Consider the following 13,805-nt stretch of genomic DNA (forward strand, 5'->3'; position numbering starts at 1 on the left):
AAACCATTTTATTGGGTGTATGACCATAGAAGGTTTTATTCATGTAAACAGAACAACAATTATTCTCTAATTTAAATGAATAACCGTATTGCAACAAACATGATCAAATCATATTCATGCTCAATGCAAACACTTATTTAGTTTCGACACTAATCCCGAAAGTATAGGGAGTGTGCGATGATGATCATATCAATCTTGGAACTACTTCCAATACACATCGTCACTTCATCCTTAACTAGTTTCTGTTCATTATGCAACACCCGTTTTGAGTTACTACTCTTTAGCAACTGAACCAGTATAAAATACCGAGGGGTTGCTACGAACACTAGTAAAATACACATCAATAATCTGCATATCAAATATACCTTTGTTCACTTTTGTCATCCTTCTTATCCACCAAATACTTGGGGCAGTTCTGCTTCCAGTGACCAGTCCCTTTGCAGTAGAAGCACCTAGTCTCAGGCTTAGGTACAGACTTTGGGCTTCTTCACTTGAGTAGCAACTTGCTTGCCGTTCTTCTTGAAGTTCCCCTTCTATCCCTTTGACCTTTTCTTGAAACTAGTGGTCTTGTTAACCATCAACACCTTATGCTCTTTCTTGATTTCTACCTTCGTCGATTTCAGCATCGCGAAGAGCTCGGGAATTACTTTCGTCATCCCTTACATACTATAGTTCATCACGAAGTTCTACTAACTTGGTGATGGTGACTAGAGAATTCTGTCAATCACTATTTTATATGGAAGATTAACTCCCACTTGATTCAAGCGATTATAGTACCCAGACAATCTGAGCACATGCTCACTGCTTGAGCTATTCTCCTCCATCTTTTAGCTATAGAACTTGTTGGAGACTTCATATCTCTCAACTCGGGTATTTTCTTGAAATATTAACATCAACTCCTGGAACATCTCATATGGTCCATGACGTTCAAAACGTCTTTGAAGTCCCGATTCTAAGTCGTTAAGCATGGTGCACTAAACTATCAAGTAGTCATCATATTGAGCCAGCCAAACGTTCATAACGTCTGCATCTGCTCCTGCAATAGGTCTGTCACCTAGCGGTGCATCAAGGACATAATTCTTCTGTGCAGCAATGAGGATAATCCTCGGATCACGGATCCAATCCGCATCTTTGCTACTAACATCTTTCAACATAATTTTTCTCTAGGAACATATCAAAAATAAACACAGGGAAGCAACAACGCGAGCTATTGATCTACAACATAATTTGCAAAATACTATCAGGACTAAGTTGATGATAAATTTAAGTTCAATTAATCATATTACTTAAGAACTCCCACTTAGATAGACATCCCTCTAATCATCTAAGTGATTACGTGATCCAAATCAACTAAACCATAACCGGTCATCACGTGAAATGGAGTAGTTTTCAATGGTGAACATCACTATGTTGATCATATCTACTATATGATTCACGCTCGACCTTTCGGTCTCAATGTTCCGAGGCCATATCTGCAAATGCTAGGCTCGTCAAGTTTAACTTGAGTATTCTGCGTGTGCAAAACTGGCTTGCACCCGTTGTAGATGGACGTAGAGCTTATCACACCCGATCATCACGTGGTGTCTGGGCACGACGAACTTTGGCAACGGTGCATACTCAGGGAGAACACTTTTATCTTGAAATTTAGTGAGTGATCATCTTATAATGCTACCGTCAATCAAAGCAAGATAAGATGCATAAAAGATAAACATCACATGCAATCAATATAAGTGATATGATATGGCCATCATCATCTTGTGTTTGTGATCTCCATCTCCGAAGCACCGTCATGATCACCATCGTCACCGGCGCGACACCTTGATCTCCATCGTAGCATCGTTGTCGTCTCGCCAACTATTGCTTTTACGACTATCGCTACCGCTTAGTGATAAAGTAAAACAATTACATGGCGATTGCATTGCATACAATAAAGCGACAACCATATGGCCCCTGCCAGTTGCCGATAACTCGGTTACAAAACATGATCATCTCATACAATAAAATTCAGCATCATGTCTTGACCATATCACATCACAACATGCCCTGCAAAAACAAGTTAGACGTCCTCTACTTTGTTGTTGCAAGTTTTACGTGGCTGCTACGGGCTTAGCAAGAACCGTTCTTACCTACGGATCAAAACCACAACGATAGTTTGTCAAGTTGGTGTTGTTTTAACCTTCGCAAGGACCGGGCGTAGCCACACTCGGTTCAACTAAAGTTGGAGAAACTGACACCCACCAGCCACCTATGTGCAAAGCACCTCGGTAGAACCAGTCTCGCGTAAGCGTACGCGTAATGTCGGTCCGGGCCGCTTCATCCAACAATACCGCCGAACCAAAGTATGACATGCTGGTAAGCAGGATGACTTATATCGCCCACAATTCACTTGTGTTCTACTCGTGCATATGACATCTACGCATAAAACCAGGCTCGGATGCCACTGTTGGGGAACGTAGTAATTTCAAAAAATTTCCTACGCACACGCAAGATCATGGTGATGCATAGCAACGAGAGGGGAGAGTGTTATCTACGTACCCTCGTAGACCGAAAGCGGAAGCGTTAACACAACGCGGTTGATGTACTCGTACGTCTTCACGATCCGACTGATCAAGTACCGAACGCACGGCACCTTCGAGTTCAGCACACGTTCAGCTTGATGACGTCCCTCGAACTTCGATCCAGCCGAGTGTTGAGGGAGAGTTTCGTCAGCACGACGGCGTGGTGACAATGATGATGTTGTACCGACGCAGGGCTTCGCCTAAGCACCGCTGCGATATTATCGAGGTGTAATATGGTGGAGGGGGGCACCGCACACAGCTAAGAGATCAATGATCAATTGTTGTGTCTATGGGGTGCCCCCCTGCCCCCGTATATAAAGGAGCAAGGGGGAGGCGGCCGGCTAAGGAGGAGGGCGCGCCAAGGGGGGAGTCCTACTCCCACCGGGAGTAGGACTCCTCCTTTCCTTGTTCGAGTAGGAAAAGGGAAGGGAGAAGGAGAAGGAAGGAAGGGGGCGCCCCCTCTCCCTAGTCCAATTCGGACTAGTCCATGGGGAGGGGTGCGGCCACCCTTTGGAGCCTTTCTCTCCTTTCCCGTATGGCCCATTAAGGCCCAATACGAATTCTCGTAACTCCCCGGTACTCCGAAAAATACCCGAATCACTCGGAACCTTTCCGACGTCCGAATATAGTCGTCCAATATATCGATCTTTACGTCTCGACCATTTCGAGACTCCTCGTCATGTCCCTGATCTCATCCGGGACTACGAACTCCTTCGGTACATCAAAACACATAAACTCATAATATAACCGTCATCTAACTTTAAGCATGCGGACCCTACGGGTTCGAGAACTATGTAGACATGACCGAGACACGTCTTCGATCAATAACCAATAGCGGAACCTGGATGCTCATATTGGCTCCCACATATTCTACGAAGATCTTTATCGGTCAAACCGCATAACAACATACGTTGTTCCCTTTGTCATCTGTATGTTACTTGCCCGAGATTCGATCGTCGGTATCTCAATACCTAGTTCAATCTCGTTACCGGCAAGTCTCTTTACTCATTCCGTAATACATCATCCCGCAACTAGCTCATTAGTTGCAATGCTTGCAAGGCTTATAGTGATGTGCATTATCGAGTGGGCCCAGAGATACCTCTCCGACAATCGGAGTGACAAATCCTAATCTCGAAATATGCCAACCCAACAAGTACCTTCGGAGACACCTGTAGAGCACCTTTATGATCACTCAGTTACGTTGTGACGTTTGGTAGCACACAAAGTGTTCCTCTGGTAAACGGGAGTTGCATAATCTCATAGTCATAGGAACATGTATAAGTCATGAAGAAAGCAATAGCAACATACTAAACGATCTAGTGCTAAGCTAACGGAATGGGTCAAGTCAATCACATCATTCTCCTAATGATGTGATCCCGTTAATCAAATGACAACTCTGTTTGTCTATGTATCACACATGTATCAAGTTTCCGGTTAATACAATTCTAGCATGAATAATAAACATTTATCATGATATAAGGAAATAAATAATATCTTTATTATTGCCTCTAGGGCAAATTTCCTTCAATTTGGGCCTAAGGGAATGCATTGTGGACAGGGACGGAGCCAGGATTTCAACATAGGGGGGGGGCGAGGTTTCACACTAAGTCGCATACGCAACGGCTATGTTGTAAAGAAAATAGGGTCTGGTCTAATGGAGATGCCATGGTGTCAAGAAACTTGATAGAAAATTGATAAATGACAAAACAAATTAACAACACTAGATACACCGGATAATCTTATGAAATAATAATTTATACTAATGCAATGTGGGTAAATAATATATTACCTAATCTCATTATTGGAATTGGCGAGATGGACCTCACTGACTCAACACAGTCCCGAAATCAGAATCGAAAATGTATGAACCGATTCTGCTCTCTTCTTCATGTTTACACAAGCACAAGTTGGAATGTAATAATTGATTCTAAATCTGTCTGATTATACTTCTATAATTTTCAAAGCAAAGAACTAATCTGAAGTGAGAATCAATTACCTTTTCCCCTTGTGTGCTTGCTGTTCATCTGTGCGTCCGCTCTGTTGGGAACTGGCGACAAGTGCGTGGATCGACAGCTGTGTATCCCGGTGATCCCTTCCCTTCTCCGCTTCGCTCCATGGTGATCGTCGCAGCACCCATCAGGCGTCAGTTTCAATAGCATCGGCGGCTTGGAAAGATTAGCGATATGGGAGTGCGTCATCAGGTGCGTGGCTACGTGCTGCAATTACCAGGCCACATTTGCTTCCACGATGGCTTGTTAGGCAATTTTCTTTTATGATGAATTTCTTGATTTTAGCATGCAATGGGCTGTACATGGGTTGAAGTTTTCACTTTAATGAGAAAGGCATGAGGAAGGGATAGGGGGGCGAAGGCAGCTTGGGGCAAGCAGGCAAGCCAAAAAATTAGCGATTAATTGATCGCTATCGAGGGACGAGGCGATGAACTAGATTGCAAGCTTAAAAAATTTGTGGATTGTTTAAGCTTGCAGGTTTACCCAGAGATGAAGTTATGAAAAAGGTTTTCCCTTATTTATCTTTGAATGGAAAAGCATTAGCATGGTATAGGCTATGCGATGATATTGGATCATGGAATTGTAATCGATTGAAATTGGAGTTCCATCAAAAAAATTATCCTATGCATCTAGTTCATCGTGATCGGAATTATATATATAATTGTTGGCCTCGTGAAGTGGAAAGTATCGCTCTAGCTCGGGGGAGGCTTAATTCAATGTTATATTCATGCCCCGATCATGAGCTCTCAAGAGAAATTATTATCCAGAAATTTTATGCTCGGCTTTCTCGTAATTATCAAACCATGCTTGATACTTCTTGTGCTGGTTCTTTTATGAAGAATACTATTGAATTCCGGTGGGATCTTTTGGAAAGAATTAAACACACTCTAAAGATTGGGAACTCGACAAAGGTAAAGAGTCAGGTTTTAAGCTTAAGTATGATTGTGTTAAATCTTTTATGGATACCGATGCTTTTCAAAAGTTTAGCACTAAATATGGACTTGACTCTGAGATAGTAGCCTCCTTTTGTGAATCATTTGCTACTCATGTTGAACTCCCTAAAGAGAAGTGGTTTAAATATCACCCACCTGTTAAAGAAGAAATTAAAGAACCGGTACCAGTTAAAGAAGAAACTATACTTTATAATGTTGATCCAGTTGCTCCTTCTGCTTATATTGAGAAACCACATTTTCCTGTTAGGATAAAGGAACATGCTAAAGTTTCAACTGTGGTTAACAAAAGCTATATTAGAACACCTAAACCTGATGAACAAATTAAAGTAGATGGGCATGTTATTTACTTCTGTGAAGAAGCTGCTATAATTGCCTTACCTGATAAAAAGGACAAACATAGACCTGTTGTTGGCATGCATGTCATCTCAGTTAAAATAGGAGATCACTGTTATCACACTACTATGAAAACCCTTACCAGTAGCGCTGGGTTTTTTGCTATTAGTAGCGCGTGCAGGCGCGCTACTGCTACAACGCTACAGCTATTTTTTAGCAGTAGCGCCTGTTTGGCCCAGCGCTACTGGTATCTAAAGCTAGCTGTAGCACGCTTCCCCCAGCGCTACTGATAGTTATCTACAGCGCGGGCAGGAAGCCAGCGCTACTATTACTTGAGTGCTACTGGTAATCTTTACCCCCACGCGACCGCTAAATTTTGTAATTTTTTTTGCGTTTTGGCTGTGTACACAATTAAACAGATCCAAAATTTATGCAATAACATGCATATTCATTGAAAAGCAAGTGAGTCATCGATGAGCCAAAGATATTAGAAGTCTCGACATGTCTCAAGTATCTCATCATCATCAATCATGGTCGAACACATGTCTAGAACTAGCGTTACAAGTCATTACAAGTTCTCAATACATGCAACTACATGGTCACATACTCATGTTTCATCATCTATGTAGACTATGATATGACCGCATAGAAGATAAGAGCGATCACGATGATCAAAAGCGGTATTATGTAGTAGTTCTTGCAGCGGCACTGGTTCTGAATCCCCTGTTGTGCTATGAATCTCAAGTAACTAGCTTCGGCTTCCGCTCTGCTATGAAATCCTTTCTGGCTTCCGCCGGAGAAGCCAGAGACTTGGGCCTGACACTCTGGCCAATCATCATACACACCCGGAACATGCCCTACATACACGGCATACCACTTCCTCGCCATCGTTGATCTATATACCTGTCAGAGATGCACATATATATATATGAAATAGAAGCAACATATATAGTAAACATAGTTAAGAAATTTCATTATACCGAAAGTAATTAACTAGAGCGCGGCACCATACGTCTAAGAGTTTCGTCATACACTGAGACATTTGAAGTTTCGTCGTACAGAAAGTAACAAGTAACTAAACAGACCCATTGTTTTTAAGCAGTGCACTCTCCCCATCTATCCATATCCGGGAGGGTGTCACCAAGCTTAGTGAAAGGCGTCATGTCTTGGCGCTGTAGGGCAATGCGGGTTCGGACATCAGCTCGCGATATTGGGCCACCGTAGAACATCCCATTCTCTTCGAGGACATCTTTCATGATGATGGACGCAATTCCCTGCTGGATCCGGTAGAAATCATTTCGAAGTTGATTATCCGGCATGGCTCCAAAGGCTTCGGCCCATCTCTGGATATGGGTATCGGATGAAGATTTCATGCAAAGTGATTGCACATCCCTTCTATACTCCATCATTAGATGGATGACATAGAATCCATCATTGTCACTTCTTGCCGGTTGCTGGATGCAACATAAGTCAGTCTTGTGGCCGAAACAAAGCCCGGCCTTTTTTTTGCATTGGATGTAGCCACCCCGCATGCTGAAGCCCAGCATAGCTCTGTCCAGAACATACTTTATGTGTGTGTAATCTTTCTTGTGTATGTTCTTCAACGGGTCCAAATATAGAGCACGGGAGTAATGCGGGTAAAGAATGATGAGAATGGCACGACACCCCCCGCTGCACAAAATACACGATCAAGTTAGCCTCCATGAGTGCAAAGTAACTATTGAAATGCACGCATGTGTTCTAGTGCTATCCGCGGATGACTTACCTGGGATGATAAGGTAGGAGAATCGTTTCTTTGTCCTTATTGCTAACCAAGAATTCTTCGATGTACTTACTCGCATATTGACGGTTGGCGTCGTTGATTGACAAGAAGCCCTCATGCATGTAGTATGGGTCCGCGACCGCAAGACCGGTGACTTGCTCTCTCCTGACGATGTAGTTCATGTGCAGCGCATACAGGCGGACGAACGTAAAATCGAGTGTCCTCATTTGAAACATCTGGAAGATGTAATCAAACCTCAGGAAGAAGAGGTCCACGGGGCATGTGTGGAAATACATCTTACAACTGCTCGACACATGAACCGTAAAGTGGGTATCCTGGATCATCCGAGGCGAGGAGGCTTCTCTTTGTCGAAAGCACATGGTCATGGAGTCCCCTAAGATCCCCTGCTATGGCAGCTAGTGCATTCGCCGGTACCATTGGCTCTCCCGCGACATGGATTAATGGTGCATGTTTCATCGGTACACGGTCAACCATGGTCGAAGGCAGCTGGCTGCTAGAACGAACATTGCCAGCTTTATTGGATTTTCTCACCGCAGGTCTCTTCCTTTGCTTCTTCTTGGTGGGATCAGGTGCTGGTGGGTCTGTCAGACCCTCCCTGAGCACCACCCCTAGTGTTGTCGGGCTCAGCATTGGACGACTCTGGCTAATTAGTTGAGCTTGGGTGGAGCCGGCATCTGGGGGCGTATCCTTCGGGGATTGCACGAACAAAGACTTCTTGCACTCCCGAGGATGTTCCGGCTCTGGTACATGCATCTCATATTCATCTGGTTGACTCATTGTTACTTCGTTGTCAAAGGCAGTATTGAAATACTGGTTAGGGTCATCGGCCTCCTCCATGTCATGATCCCTATCCTCTTCCATGGGGCAGATGGCATCATTTGCCGGAACGGTTGGCCCTCCTTCCTCATGTCTCTCGATCTCAGCAAGCAGCACAGATGATGGTTGTACTTGTGTAGGTGGTGTTGTGGTCATACCTTCCTGAGGTCCCGTTGGTGTGCTCCCGGCCACCTCGACACGAAGAAGATTTTTCGGCCACAAGATCGGCCAATTTTTGCATTGGCCAAGCTGCGTGGGGGTCTCGTCATCCTCTCCATCGGTTTGTATCGGACGAGGGAAACCTCGTAGCCCACTTTCCCACTCGCCACGGAGACCCTTAGGGCATTATCAGGCATCTGCCAGCGGTGAAACAATCGATCCTTAGGCTTGACTATAGTACCCTTCCCCACATCCACAAACCCGCCCTTCATGTGGTAAAGGAGGGTGCACGGAGTGGAGTCGGCCTACAAAGGCATATACGTGCAGCGTCAGAGATCCAAAAAGAACGGCAACTGAAGATTAATTAATTAGTTGAGTTGATGAAGGTGCGACGCGTATTTACCGTGAGGGCGCCGAGCTCAGCCAATGTCGACGGCCCGACATTCAAGCCAGAGATGGAGCTAGGGCTGCTGTGAGAGCTGGGTGCAGGAGCAGGTGCTGGAGGAGGTGCGGGTGCGGTGGCCATAGTAGGTACGGATATGGGTGCAGTGTTCATTGAGTTGCTCCCAGTGAAGCTGGGCATGGGAAAATCACTTGGTGGCGCGTTTGGATTTTGTTGCACCCATGTGACTACTGTTGGAATCAAGCTTGTTAAGGCAGCCACCATGTCATGTCTACAGGTAGCGATTATCTCAGCTTTTGCTTTCTCCATCGCCCACGCCACCTTCTCGTCGATAGTCACTTGACTGAACTTCTTTCTCTGTCTTTTGGCCTCGGGGTCCTCGTTATAATAGTACTTCCACGTGGCGCCATCCTCGGCACCGTGCACACGTCCATATTGCGGCCGCTGGCCGGGCGGGTGTCCCAACATTATGTTCATGGCCTGGTTGAAAGGAGTGTCCCACTTGTACTTCGCCGACGACTGAGTCGACTGAGTCGATGAGCCGCTTTCGGCTGCAAGCTTGTGTTGCTCTCTCTGCAAAATGGACCGTGAATCATTTACGAATGCGACTAGAATGTAGTAGACTTCATTGATTAGAAGCTAATATGTAAGGTGGTGAAAGGATAATTACCAGTATTCTCATGAATTTCCTAGTCGGCCAGTCGGTGAAGAAAATCTTTTTTTGGGGTCCCAAGAGAATCAGGCCCTGATGAAGTCGTGCTCCTGCTGGTCAGTGAACTCAGCCAATGGGTCTGGGATCCCCTGCCGTTCACATTCTGCGTCCTCCTTAGCCCACACGGGCCTCTTTCCCGTGTAACCATGACTTCCAAATTGGTAGTTCCCCATGTTCTTTGCCTGCAGCTGCTTGCCTCTCTCTGACCTGGCCTTGGTAGCTTCTTCATTGCAAGTCTCCTTGAACTTTTGAAAGTCCTCTATCGTAATTTTCGGATTGTCTGCAACAATCTCGGTGTAGGTTTCATGGTCTACTTCAATCGCCTTTTCACCCTAGTTTTCCAAGCGCTCAATGTGTTGCTGAACTTCCCTAGGGCTTTGTTGTTGAGTTTTTTCATGGCACCATCATCCCATGGGTCGACATCGTCATTCCGACCGGGGAACAGGAATCTTGCGTGCAATCTAGTTAGGAGCAGCTTCTTCAAATTTTCATTCTTCCATATTTTCGTGGTGTTGATGTTAGCTGTATCCCCTAGGATGCATGCTAGTTGGTTGCCGTAACACGCTGCCACTTCCCGCGGCTCTATTGGCTCGAACTCGCCAGGGCGCACCGCCGTGACCACCAGTCTTCCGGTGCCGAGCTCATTTGGGCGTCGTGTCCTCTTTTCCTTCTTTCCCTCACTGGCTTGGGAGGTCCCACCTTACGTGTTGTAGTTAGGAACATAATCAGCGCCAGTCTCAGTGCCGGTGTCGTTGGTGGCATCAGTGTCGGTGCCGGCGCCACCACCGTCGTCATCCGTCATGACAAGGGGGTCCGGACACCCAGCTTGTTATCTCTCCTGATCCACCAGAAAGTCGAGGTAGGTGTGTGCTCGACCTAATTGGAACTGAGAACCTCCGGCCTCATCGGTGTAGGTCATGTTTCCTAGGGTTCAATGTCGTAGTCGTTTAATTATCGAGCTTTATATAATAAAGTGAATAATGAAAAAAAGGTGACCTTTGTTTTGCCGGAAATGTCGTTTCATTCCCGTCGCGACAAATCTCGAGCACTCGATATGTCCAACTTTCTAGCACAAGTCATGCCGGAATTCACTGAAAATTTCAGCATGACCTTTGCTAGAAAGTGCACATATGGAGCGCCTGAAATTTGCCGGAATGGAAATGAATCATCATTTCCGGCAAAACATAGGTCACTCGCAATCGAGAAATGAATCAACAACCAAATTTATCGCTGTCGTGGTAGCAACAGAGCAGTCATAATCAAAGCAGCATGATCATCCACACATGTCTTTGGCCAATCTATGTACCACGCAGCCACTAGTTATGTCCTGTCAGTGCAAGAAGTTAACTAGTGATGCTACTTTATCATTTCTTAAGAGGATTTAACAGTAGCATTCCTTAAGAGGTTTTAACAGTAGCATTTCTTAAGAGGAACAGAGCAAGTGTAATGAAGCAATGAAGCAAGTGTAGAAGATGCAATATGTACAGAAGATGCAATATTGATGATGATGGCATCCAGATCTTGAGGGAGAGGGATGCACCTTGCTGCCAGAGGAGCCAAGCACCTTGCGTCCGGCGTCCTTCGCCTCCTTGCCGAGCACCTTGCTTCTGGAGGAGCCAAACCTGCTGCAGAGAACACATACGGCCGGTAAGAGAGAGAGAGAGAGAGAGAGAGAGAGAGAGAGAGAGACTACTGGGGGAGGGGCGCCGGACGGTGGAGGGACTGCTCGGGGAGGGGCGCCGGCCGGTGGAGGGGAGAACTCGGGGGAGAGGTCCGGCACGGGGGGAGGGGCCGGGCCGACGGGTGGACCTATGGGGACGGGGCGGCAAGGGGGAGGGAGTGTCGGGGCGGCGCGCGTCGACGGCGGCGTGTGCGGGCGCGGCGTCAGGGTCTCTGGTGCGGCGTCGGCGACGGGGGAGGGGCGGCACAGAGAAAGGGGATCGAGCAAGAGTGAGACAGAGGATAGAGATGGGTGCAGTGTCTCTGTATACGCAACTTAGCTATAGCGCGTCTTGGCAAAACACGCTATAGCTAACTTAGCTATAGCACTGCTCTAGCAAAAACGCGCTAGGGCTAACTTTTCATTTTTATTTTTTTTATTTTTCTTTTTCTTAGCTATAGCGCTACCCTAGCAAAAACGCGCTACTGCTAACTTTTTCTTCTTCTTTTTTTATTTTTCTTTTTCTTAGCTATAGCGCTGCCCTAGAGAAAATGCGCTACTTCTAACTTTTTATTTTTATTTTTTTTGTTCTTTTTCATATTCCACAAACTTTCTTCCTTTTTATTTTATTTATATTTCTCTTTTTTTTCTTTTTCTTTTTCTTTTTCATATTCCACAAACTTCCTTCCTATTTATTTTTATTTTTCTTTCATTTCATTTTCCACAACTTATTACTTTCTTTTTATTTTTCTTTTTCTTTCATTTGCACTTTTCTTTTTCTTATCTTTCATTTGCATTTGTACAAAGTTTGTATAGCAGGGGTATATATAGCTCTAGCTAGCTAGGCTTTAATTTGGTCTGTCGTTGGAGCAATACCACTGTTACCCTCCGGATAATAATTAGTATAATATATATTACATCATTTGACCGGCCCCTATCGGCGGTATACAAAATAGCTAGACACACACAAAATTTGCGGATTAGTTTGTCAGCTTGGGCGACGACGACGCTTCAGACTGATCTTCTTCCCTCTTTTGTTCGTTGTTGAATAATTGAACCCATGGTCGTGACTTTTCCTTCTCCGGGGATTACGATCTTTCGTAGGTAATGTAGTCTTCATTCTTCTTTTGACGTATGTTTCATCGTCATCAGCATCATCTTCCCTCATCGGATCACCGTACTGGTCGTAGTCTTCCTCGTTGGCGACTCCATCCATTCCGGCAATGCTCCTTTTGCTTCTCCTCACAACAACACGGCTGGGATTGATCGGATCAGTTATGAAGAAACATTGTGTCACGTGTTTAGCGTGTACCCATGGCTCATTTTTGGCGATGGCGTTGACGGTACCGCTATCGGAGTCGGGTATACACATGGTAGTGAAATGTCGGTTTTCTCTCTGTACATTCTTAGCCCATCTGACACGAAACATCGTCACGCTATACAATCCAGAGTAGTTAAGCTCCCAAATCTCTTCGACCCTTTCATAATATCTTTCAACTACATTCCGGGTCATGGCTACCATCGTCACCCCTGAGTTTTGGTCATCACTCTTTATATCTTTCTCCTCCGTGTAGAACGTGTATCCGTTGATATCGTATGCTTGATAAGTCACGAAGTTGGTCGAGGGGTCATGTGCTAAGGCGTATATGAGCGTTCCGTTCGGACAACCCTCTTCCGGGGGATTAGCCAGAACTCGCTCTTTGAACCAACGCAAGAAAGTGGAGTTGTGCTCTCCAATAACTTCAGCGTCCGTCCTGTGCACCCCATGGTCATGGTACTTCTTTGAGATGGTCTCTTTGTGCAGTGTCACAAAATCTTCTAGCACATCTAGGTGTTGTAGCACTACTAAGTTTGCCCTGTCAAGGTCATTTTGTCGGCCCGAGCGTAACACATTCACATCCCTATGACCATTGGTGTGACCTTCGCCTTCGAGCCTTCCACAGTGCTTGTTGACGGGCAAACCAACAACAGGGTCTCCGGTGTCTACTAGATAACTCTCACAGAAAGAGATGCACTCTTTGGTCAGATATCCCTGGGCTATGCTTCCATCTGGCCAGGACATGTTATGAATGAATCCTTTGATGACGCCATTCATCCTCTCAAACGGCATCATGTTGTGTAGGGATGTTGGCCCTAGGTCGATGATGTTGTCCACGATGTGGACATCAAAGAACACGGGCGGGAAGTACGTCTCTAGCTCATTCAGTATGACAACGATCTCTTCCTGTAGCCTATGGAGTTGCTTCACACTGATCGACTTTCGAGAGATAGCATAAAAAAGTGGCATAGGTCAGTAAGCGTCTCACGCACATGTGTGTCCATAATCCCTCTAAGTGCAACCAGGAGTAACTGCGTCATCATCACATGAAAGTCGTGAGACTTCATCCCACTGAACCTTTTTTTCTTAGTGTCTAGATAT

Source organism: Triticum aestivum, chromosome 7D, assembly GCF_018294505.1.
Source record: "Triticum aestivum cultivar Chinese Spring chromosome 7D, IWGSC CS RefSeq v2.1, whole genome shotgun sequence".
NCBI lineage: Eukaryota > Viridiplantae > Streptophyta > Magnoliopsida > Poales > Poaceae > Triticum > Triticum aestivum.